Here is an 8,540-nt window from a genome sequence, read left to right as displayed (position 1 = left end):
ATGCCATGTCCTCACAGAACTTAGATATAATCCTAAAGAGCAAAAGAAGGATAAAAAAAAACGTTTTCCTTAAGTTGACAGAGCTTAAATTCTAAATCTACCAAGTTTATATCCTGAAGTGACTGAGTGTACTTAATAATAGCAATATTAAGCTGTTGCCCAACAAGCAGTTTGTAGGTAAGGATGGAAATTACAGTTGTTTACTAAAAATGCATTTGACTTCTGCATACTTGTATTTTCTGTGTGAAAATTCACCTACATCATAACAACATGTATCTACCTATTCAGATGTCCTTGCTTAAAAAAAATTGTCCACCTTTGAATTTCACGTGTATTTTGGTAGTGGTCATGATATATATATTAGAAAAATGTATAATAAAAGAATATTTCTGTAATCCTAGCACTTTGGGAGGCCAAGGCGGGCAGATCCCTTGAGGTCAGGAGTTTCAGACCAGCCTGGCCAACATGGTGAAACCCATCTCTACTAAAAATACAAAAATTAGCCGAGCCCGGTGGCATGTGCCTGTAATCCCAGCTACTCTGGAGGCTGAGGCAGGAGAATCACTTAACCTAGGAGGCAGAAGTTGTAGTGAACCAAGATTGCACCATTGCACTCTGGCCTGGGAAAGAGAGGGAGACTCTATTTAAAAAACAAACAAAAACAAACAAACAAAAAACAAAAAAACAAGATTTCAATTAAGACTCTAAAACAACAACTTGATATAGTTTTTTTTTTGTTTTTTTTTTTTTTTTTTTTTGAGACAGAGTCTCACTCTGTTGCCCAGGCTGGAGTGCAGTGGCGTGATCTCGGCTCACTGCAAGCTCCGCCTCCTGGATTCACGCCATTCTCCTGCCTCAGCCTCCCAAGTAGCTGGGACTACAGGTGCCTGCCACCACACCTGGCTAATTTTTTGTATTTTTAGTGGAGATGGGGTTTCACCATGTTAGCCAGAATGGTCTTGATCTCCTGATCAACCTACCTTGGCCTCCCAAAGTGTTGGGATTACAGGCGTGAGCCACCGCGCCTGGCCAACTTGATATAGTTTTATGGTTTAGAGAGAATTCCTCTGCAATGGAAATGTTAACAGCTTTTATAAAAGTAACGAACATAAGCCTGACATTGGTACATATATAGTGTAAAAATATACATCAGTAAAGACTTCTATTTAATATCAAGTATTTTTATGAATATATTTAAAATGAGATCATAGTTTGTGTGTATGTGTCTTTGTGTGTGTATATATATTATTATATTAATTATAATATATATTATATATGCATTTTTTTCTGGTAGTTATTTTCTATAAAGTCTCCATAAACACTGAGTTAGTGAATACTAAACCATTCACTAATTTCCCTGTGGGAAATACAGAGTTAGGTTCCTGTGAACCTTTGGTCACAACATTTTCATTAAGTAATCAACATATAACCTCGTTTTATGCGTGTTTCTATTTAAATAAACCTTATTTAATACACACAGTTGATTCATTAGCATTGAACTCACAGCCAACAGCACTATAACTCATGCCTCATATTCATGTTAGATAAATAAAGCTTATTTAACACATGAAATTATGTCATTTTCTTCATAAGGTACATTACGTGCTTCTTCTGCTTGGAAACACTAGATAGCACTTCAGTGCCTCAGCACTATATTTGGGGCCATTTAAAACAGAGAAATCACCAAAAGCACAAAAATGCAAAAATAAAAAGATGTGGCACTAAATAGACAATAAAAAGAATGCTTGTTTAGGGAATGAGAACTGAACAAGCAGGCAGGGTTTGTTCCTGTCCAACCTCAGCTGGGATGAGGTTGGGTGCAAGAAACTGCATGTCCTCAAATGGCAGTGAAAGTGCAACAATTACTGATTTCGGAGTTACAGGTAAATTTTAGTGAGTAGGCAATTTCACAAATATGCAATCCACAAATAAGGCTTGACTGTACATGTGTGTGAGTGTTGTGTGTGTGTGTGTGTAGTAGATAGTGTGCTCCTTGAAGATGCAAATTTTGCTGACATACTTTTAGAAAAAAATAGTTATCTATGGATACCTTATATTGAACAATCAGTATTTTCTAAATTCGACATTAGTAGTTAAAAGGAATTTAACTAAGACTTTCTCTCCAGAAGTGTGTTAATAATTTATAAATAATCATTTAACCTCAGACTTTCCCTAGACTAGATAAAGTACTTTGCATAGTTCATGTTACCTTTGTGAAACAATTTTCTCTAAAATACGAATACCCCAGAATTCAGAAACCAGTCACTTATTGTTATATGTCGTGTTTGCCAGGCTTAGAAAGCTTATTGCTTGGAGTTGGGTCTTTGTGGCCATTCCTTAGGGAACCTCCCGATTTAGGTCTGTAAGATGCCTTGTTATATCATAGTTAGCACCCTGATTTACCCTTTCACTTTCGAATTTTTCCCCCAACTCCTTCTGGAAAAAGCCAATACAATACCATCCATATTTTAAATGAACTTATGTAAATTTTTATCAAATATAAAACTCTTTCTATACATTTTTTTTTTGACATGGAGTCTCGCTCTGTCACTCAGGCTGGAGTGCAATGGTGCCATCTCAGCTCACTGCAACCTCTACCTCCTGGATTCAAGCAATTGTCCAGCTAATTTTCAGGGTTTTTTTGGTTTTGGGGGTTTTTTTGTTGTTGTTTTTGTTGTTTGTTTTTTGTTTTTTTGAGATGGAGTCTCACTCTGTCACCAGGCTGGATTGCAGTGGTGCGATCTTGGCTTACTGCAGCCTCCGACTCCCTGGTTCAAGTGATTCTCCTGCCTCAGCCTCCTGAGTAGCTGGGATTACAGGCACACGCCACCAGGCCCAGCTAATTTTTGTATTTTTGGTAGAGACAGGGTTTCACCATGTTGGCCAGGCTGGTCTTGAACTCCTGACCTTGTGATCCGCCCACCTCAGCCTCCCAAAGTGCTGGGATTACAGGCATGAGCCACTGTGCCCAGGCCTATACTTTTAATATATTTTATTGGCTCAGGGAAGATATATAATTGGTCATTCATTCACTTGTTTTAAAAAATCATTTAAGAAATGATGATTGAATGACTATTATGTCCTAGACCATGATCATCCTCTGTGTAGGAGTCCATCGTCAACATAAATGCCATCCAACCAGCCCTCTGCTAGGTCTAATCATCTTGATTCATATTTCTCCAATCCTCTTCAGTTTCTTCCTGTTTCTCCTTTATTATATTCTTTCTTGTTCTGATCTGCTTTTGGTTCAAAAGCTCAGAACTGAATTCAGCAAACGTCTGACCTAGTGCAGATAAAACCAATGACCCACAATATAATATCTTGGTATGAAGACAAAAAAAGTATAAATTTTTCTAATTATAAAACTAATAAATTTTATTGCCCTAAAATACTTGAAATGGTAAATTTACAAAGAAGAGAATAATACAAAATAATAAAAATCCCTCTAATCCCAGCACACAGAGATAATCCTCTTTATAATTTGTTGTATTTCCCTCCTATGCATATTGTTCTAAATAGTTCCAGTAGACAACTTACGCATTTTTCTTTTCCACTACTGATAATTTAAATTTTTAATAAATATCATATTCTGTTTTATAATGACATAATTTAATTACTCATTCCCATGATGCCAGACAAACATATTTCTTGCAATTATTTAACATATATGTAGTTGATTCATTAATATTGAACTCAGAGCCAAAAGCACTATAACGCATGCCTGATATTCATGTTACATGAATGAGGCTTATTTAACACAAATAAGTTTGTCATTTTCCTCATAAGGTACATCACAGGGGCTTCTTCTGCTTCGAAACACTAGACAGCACTTAGTGCCTCACTGCTTTGCTAAATAAAATTATACTCAATAATGTTGCAAAGGATTCGCAGACTATTCAAGTAAAGTCTTAGTCATTTTTTTGGTGGTTGAATATGGCCTGTTATTTCTGATTGATATACACAGCCTTAAATTTATTCTTAGAAACTATAATACTCTCTGTTTTTTTTACTTTCATTTGTGTTTATCAAGGTTGCTTCAGATTTATTTCTATTAAACGTGTGAATTTGGCAATGAAAATTTAAATGGCTATATTTATAAATAAGTGAAACTTGAACAGAAAATGCATAGAAGAACATCTCTGCTATAAACAAAACAAACAAAAAATATTTTTATAAAACAAAGAATGTTAGGATAATACCAAAAATGATCAGGAAGTTTATACATGCTAGAGTTCAAATTAGCCAGTAAAGGGGACGATATTTGGCCTATTTAGGGCAGTTTATTTCACAATAAATTATATATTTTATATCATGCATTATGAGTAAAAAAATTAGAGCTCTTATTACTCAGATCAACATTTTCAAATATAAGTATTTACTTTATCATTTTAATTAAGGCAAATATTCTCACCCCTTAGTATTTATTGAGCCTCCCACTCACCCTAGGGAACATGGCAGAGCTTCTATTTGCTTTGTATTTGCTGAAAATGGCAATTAACAAGTCAAGAGAATTTTTATTTTAAACAAAATTGTTAACACACTGTTAATAGGTAAAATCATGTGTTCTGGGAAGTAATTTGTGGGCAAGTGGTTATGATACAAGCATTTTTAAATAGACTTCAAGGAAGGGACACCAAACTGGAATGTTGAAAAGTATGTAAATGTGGGTAATGTTGCATGGAAGTAAATCTCATCTCTCATTCCTCAGAAAATGCATGTGGTAAGATAGCACTTCCCTACCTCCTTGAAGTGAGTCGTGTTCATGTGACTTGCATAGTCCAATGAAACCTAAGAGTGTATGTCACCTCCAGATGACAATTTGAAGAACCATTGCAGAATTTGCCATGACTTTTCCTTTCCAATGTGATTGTGGGTGTACATTTTGAGACAGGGACTTCATCTACTGAGTTCTTGAGTGACTACAATGAACAGTACTACTGCTACTTTGCTTTGGAAATGTGGCATGAAATCTCAGTGGTTTCAAACATAAGAAATAAACTTTTACTTTTGAAACCACTGAGATTTTGGGCTTGTTACCGTAGCATAACCCTAATTTATCCTAACTATTACTACCTCTATGAAAAAAATCTCCAGTAAAAACAAAAACAAAAACAAAAAACCATAAAATGTTACTTATTCTCTGAGTAACTCTAGCTGCAAAGGACCAACTAGAATTGTGGTTGGGGGGTGGGTCTTGTGAACTGATTATTTTTTCAAAGCCTATTGATCTGCTAATATTGGAAATTTGCCTTTAACACACACAAAACTGCTGGATTTTCCTTATTCTATGAGGTAAAATCCTCCTCTTAATTAACTTTATATTTTCTTTTTTCCACTCATTTACTCCACAAACATGTATTTGTTACCTAATATAAGCAGGTGATCTGAAGAATTCAAAGATGAGATGAAACTCATCCTTGAGGTTTTTATCACCTAAGAATGGGGATAAAATATTTACATACATTAGTGTATAAAATAGGAAGTGAAGTCCCCCACCCATAACCCCATACTTAGGAACTGATTAATCTGCTGTATAGCTTTTTGGATTGTAATACACATATAAACATCTTTTTCTTTTATATAAATGAAAAATGTATTCTAAGTGATTTTTCTGGAACCTGATATTTTCTCAGTCTTTTAGAGAATCTTTCCATGTGAATACACATAAATCAACCTCATTATTTTTTAATGGCTGTCTTGTATTACATTGAGAAATATCTCAGTTTATATATCCAAGGTTTCTATTGTGCATCTTTTTAAAAGTGTGATTACAAAGTGGATAGAATCTTCTTATTTACAAAATACTTTTTATTACAAAACTACCTATATTTATTCAAACTGAACATAATATTAAAATAAAGGAAAAGAACTCATCTAGGTAGGTCCTAATTCAAAGTTGCCTAAGGGGAAAAATTGCTTGTTTGTTTATTTATTTATTGTTGTTTATTTAACTGAAATGTCCAATGATCTGTTGTGGACATATCTGCTATGCTTCTTCCTCATTGTTTTGTTTCGTCTTTCATAATATTCATAGGCTGGAGTAGTTCAAGCATACATCCTCCAGACTCACACTCAGAAGAAAAGAGTTTTCTATAGTCCCAGGGGCTCACATACAAGTCCCAAAACTCTCTCAGTTTTGACCAACTTTCAACTCATAGCACCCTTGATGGGTCAGTGTGGCTAGTGAAATTGGGTAGGCTCTTTTACCAGGCTTGGGTCTCATCTCCATCTCTGGAGTTGAAGTAATGAAGCACCTTCTTCAAAGCATGCTATGTGAGTGAGAAGGGTTTTTCTAATAAAGACAAGGAATGGTAAGTGAGCATGGCCAAAAAATAATTGACATCCTCTACAGCCCTGCTCTATCTCCCTGAACTCCTATTAGCCCTCCCCACAGGCTGCCACTCAACAGTCTTGTATTCTCTCACAAATTTTCTATGCATCTGCAAGACACACACGCAAGTGGAATCACACTATAGATTGCTTTCTGTTATTTCATTTTTCATCAATATTCTATCCTAGGCTTTTTGTTTCAGCCCACGAAAGTCTATTTCAGGCTTTTCAATGGCTGTATAATACTTCGTTATAAGTATGTACTATAAATCATTCAGCTAAGCTCCTATTTATGGACATTGGTGGATGGGGGCGTTATAATGACAAATAATGTTTCACTGAACATATTAGTATTAGTCTATTCTTGCATTGAAACGAGGTTTAATTGGCTCACAATTCTACAGGCTGTACTGGAAGCATGGCAGCATCTCCTTCTGGGGAGGCCTCAGGTAGCTTCAAATCATGGTGGAAGGCACAGCAGTAGCTCACACATCACATAGCAAAAGCAGGAGCAAGAGATAGTGAAGCGGGGAGGTGCTGCCCACTTTAAATGACCAGATCTCAGAAGAACTCACCTCACTATGCAAGGACAGGGCCGCAGGGGATGATGCTAAACCATTCCTGAGAAATTCACCCCCATAATCCAATCACCTCACACTAAGACCCACCTCCAACACTGGGGATTACATTTCAATATGAGATTTGGGTGAGAACACACATCTAAACTATATTAATACTTATACATAAATCTGTATGCATTTGTTCAAGTTTATCTCCAGATTCAAATCTTAGACATAAAATTATTGGGTCGAGAGGACATTAGCATTTAAAATTTTAACATACATGTTTAAAAATAGAAATAAAATTAGAGGTTAAAGATCTTTGCCCTCCCATCCACAGTATATGGGAATGCCTGAGTCTCATTGTATCTTTGCAGTTTTGCTCAAGTGATGGCTGAAAACCAGTATTTCATTTTTATTTTGTTCTGAATGTCACACATTTTTTATTGGCCAGATGAATGCCATTATCTGTGAATTGCCTATTTCCATGTTCATTTTCTTCTAGATACAAAATTTCTCTTATTGAGTTATTAGTATATTAAGAAAATTAGCATCTAATCTACTGCATTAACATATTTTTAAAACACTTTTGACTCTTTTTATGCCATTTTTGTTATATTAAACTTTTTTAAAGCTTTATTTATTTATATTTGTCAATCTGTTTTCTTATAGTTTCTGGAATTTGTATGTTACTTATAAATCACTTTTAAATTTACACTAAACTCACTATAGTTTCTATTCCTTCAATGGCCACATTTTTGTTTAAGTCATTGATTCTTCTGCAATTATTGTTAGTCTTGGGGTGTGGTCATCATTAATAATTTGTTTCTCTCATCTTCTAGGTACATAGTAGATTGCACGTACACACCCAGTGGTAGATTGGAGCCAGGTAAGTAGCTCTGGGCAATCATTTGTGAGTGGAAGTAAGCACAAGTCACTAGAGGGTGGACATTTCATTGCCAATGCAAGAGCTTATTTTTCCCTCTGATGCAGCATCACGCCATGTTTGAGATGGTAGCTATTCCACCAGCCATCAGCCTGGGTCTTTGAGTTATAGAAGCCACAGAAGTCTCCTGATAACAAGATGTGAAAAATAAACTTTTGTGGTATTAAGCCATTAATACTTGGTTGCTTTTTAACTGCAGCATAACCAGCTGTATCCCATCTTTTCTTTTGGGGACAGTTTTGTAGCAGATGCTGTCAGTGCCTCTCATATTACCTCCCTGTTAGCATCTGTTTGCCTTTGGCCCAACTTCCAACTCCTAGCACCAGTAGTTCTTTGTTAAGGGTGTCCTCTCACTAATGAAACTCACTCTGCCACCTGTTCAACAGGTTGGAAGCTTCTGGAATTCATGTCTCTAGGAGCAGCTCTCAAGCAATATCTGAAGAGTGTTGGTGTATAAATACTTAGCTCCCCTACCCCTTGGGTAGGATAACTTTAAGGCAGAATAGCTTGTCTGGGCTTCAGGAGCTTTCCCTGTGGGATTTTGCTTCAGTGCTTCCTGGAACTGAAAGCTGTCTTGATAACATGCTCTTCCAAAATAACTTTTCTTTCATTCTTTCACTTAATCATTCTCCTACCTTTACTCTCTAATAAATTACTCAACCTTAAAAGCTTGTCTCAGTGTCTACATCTCAGGTAACCCAAGC

The sequence above is a fragment of the Nomascus leucogenys genome, chromosome 8 (assembly GCF_006542625.1).
Source record: "Nomascus leucogenys isolate Asia chromosome 8, Asia_NLE_v1, whole genome shotgun sequence".
Taxonomy (NCBI): domain Eukaryota; kingdom Metazoa; phylum Chordata; class Mammalia; order Primates; family Hylobatidae; genus Nomascus; species Nomascus leucogenys.
This window is presented reverse-complemented; position numbering follows the sequence as displayed.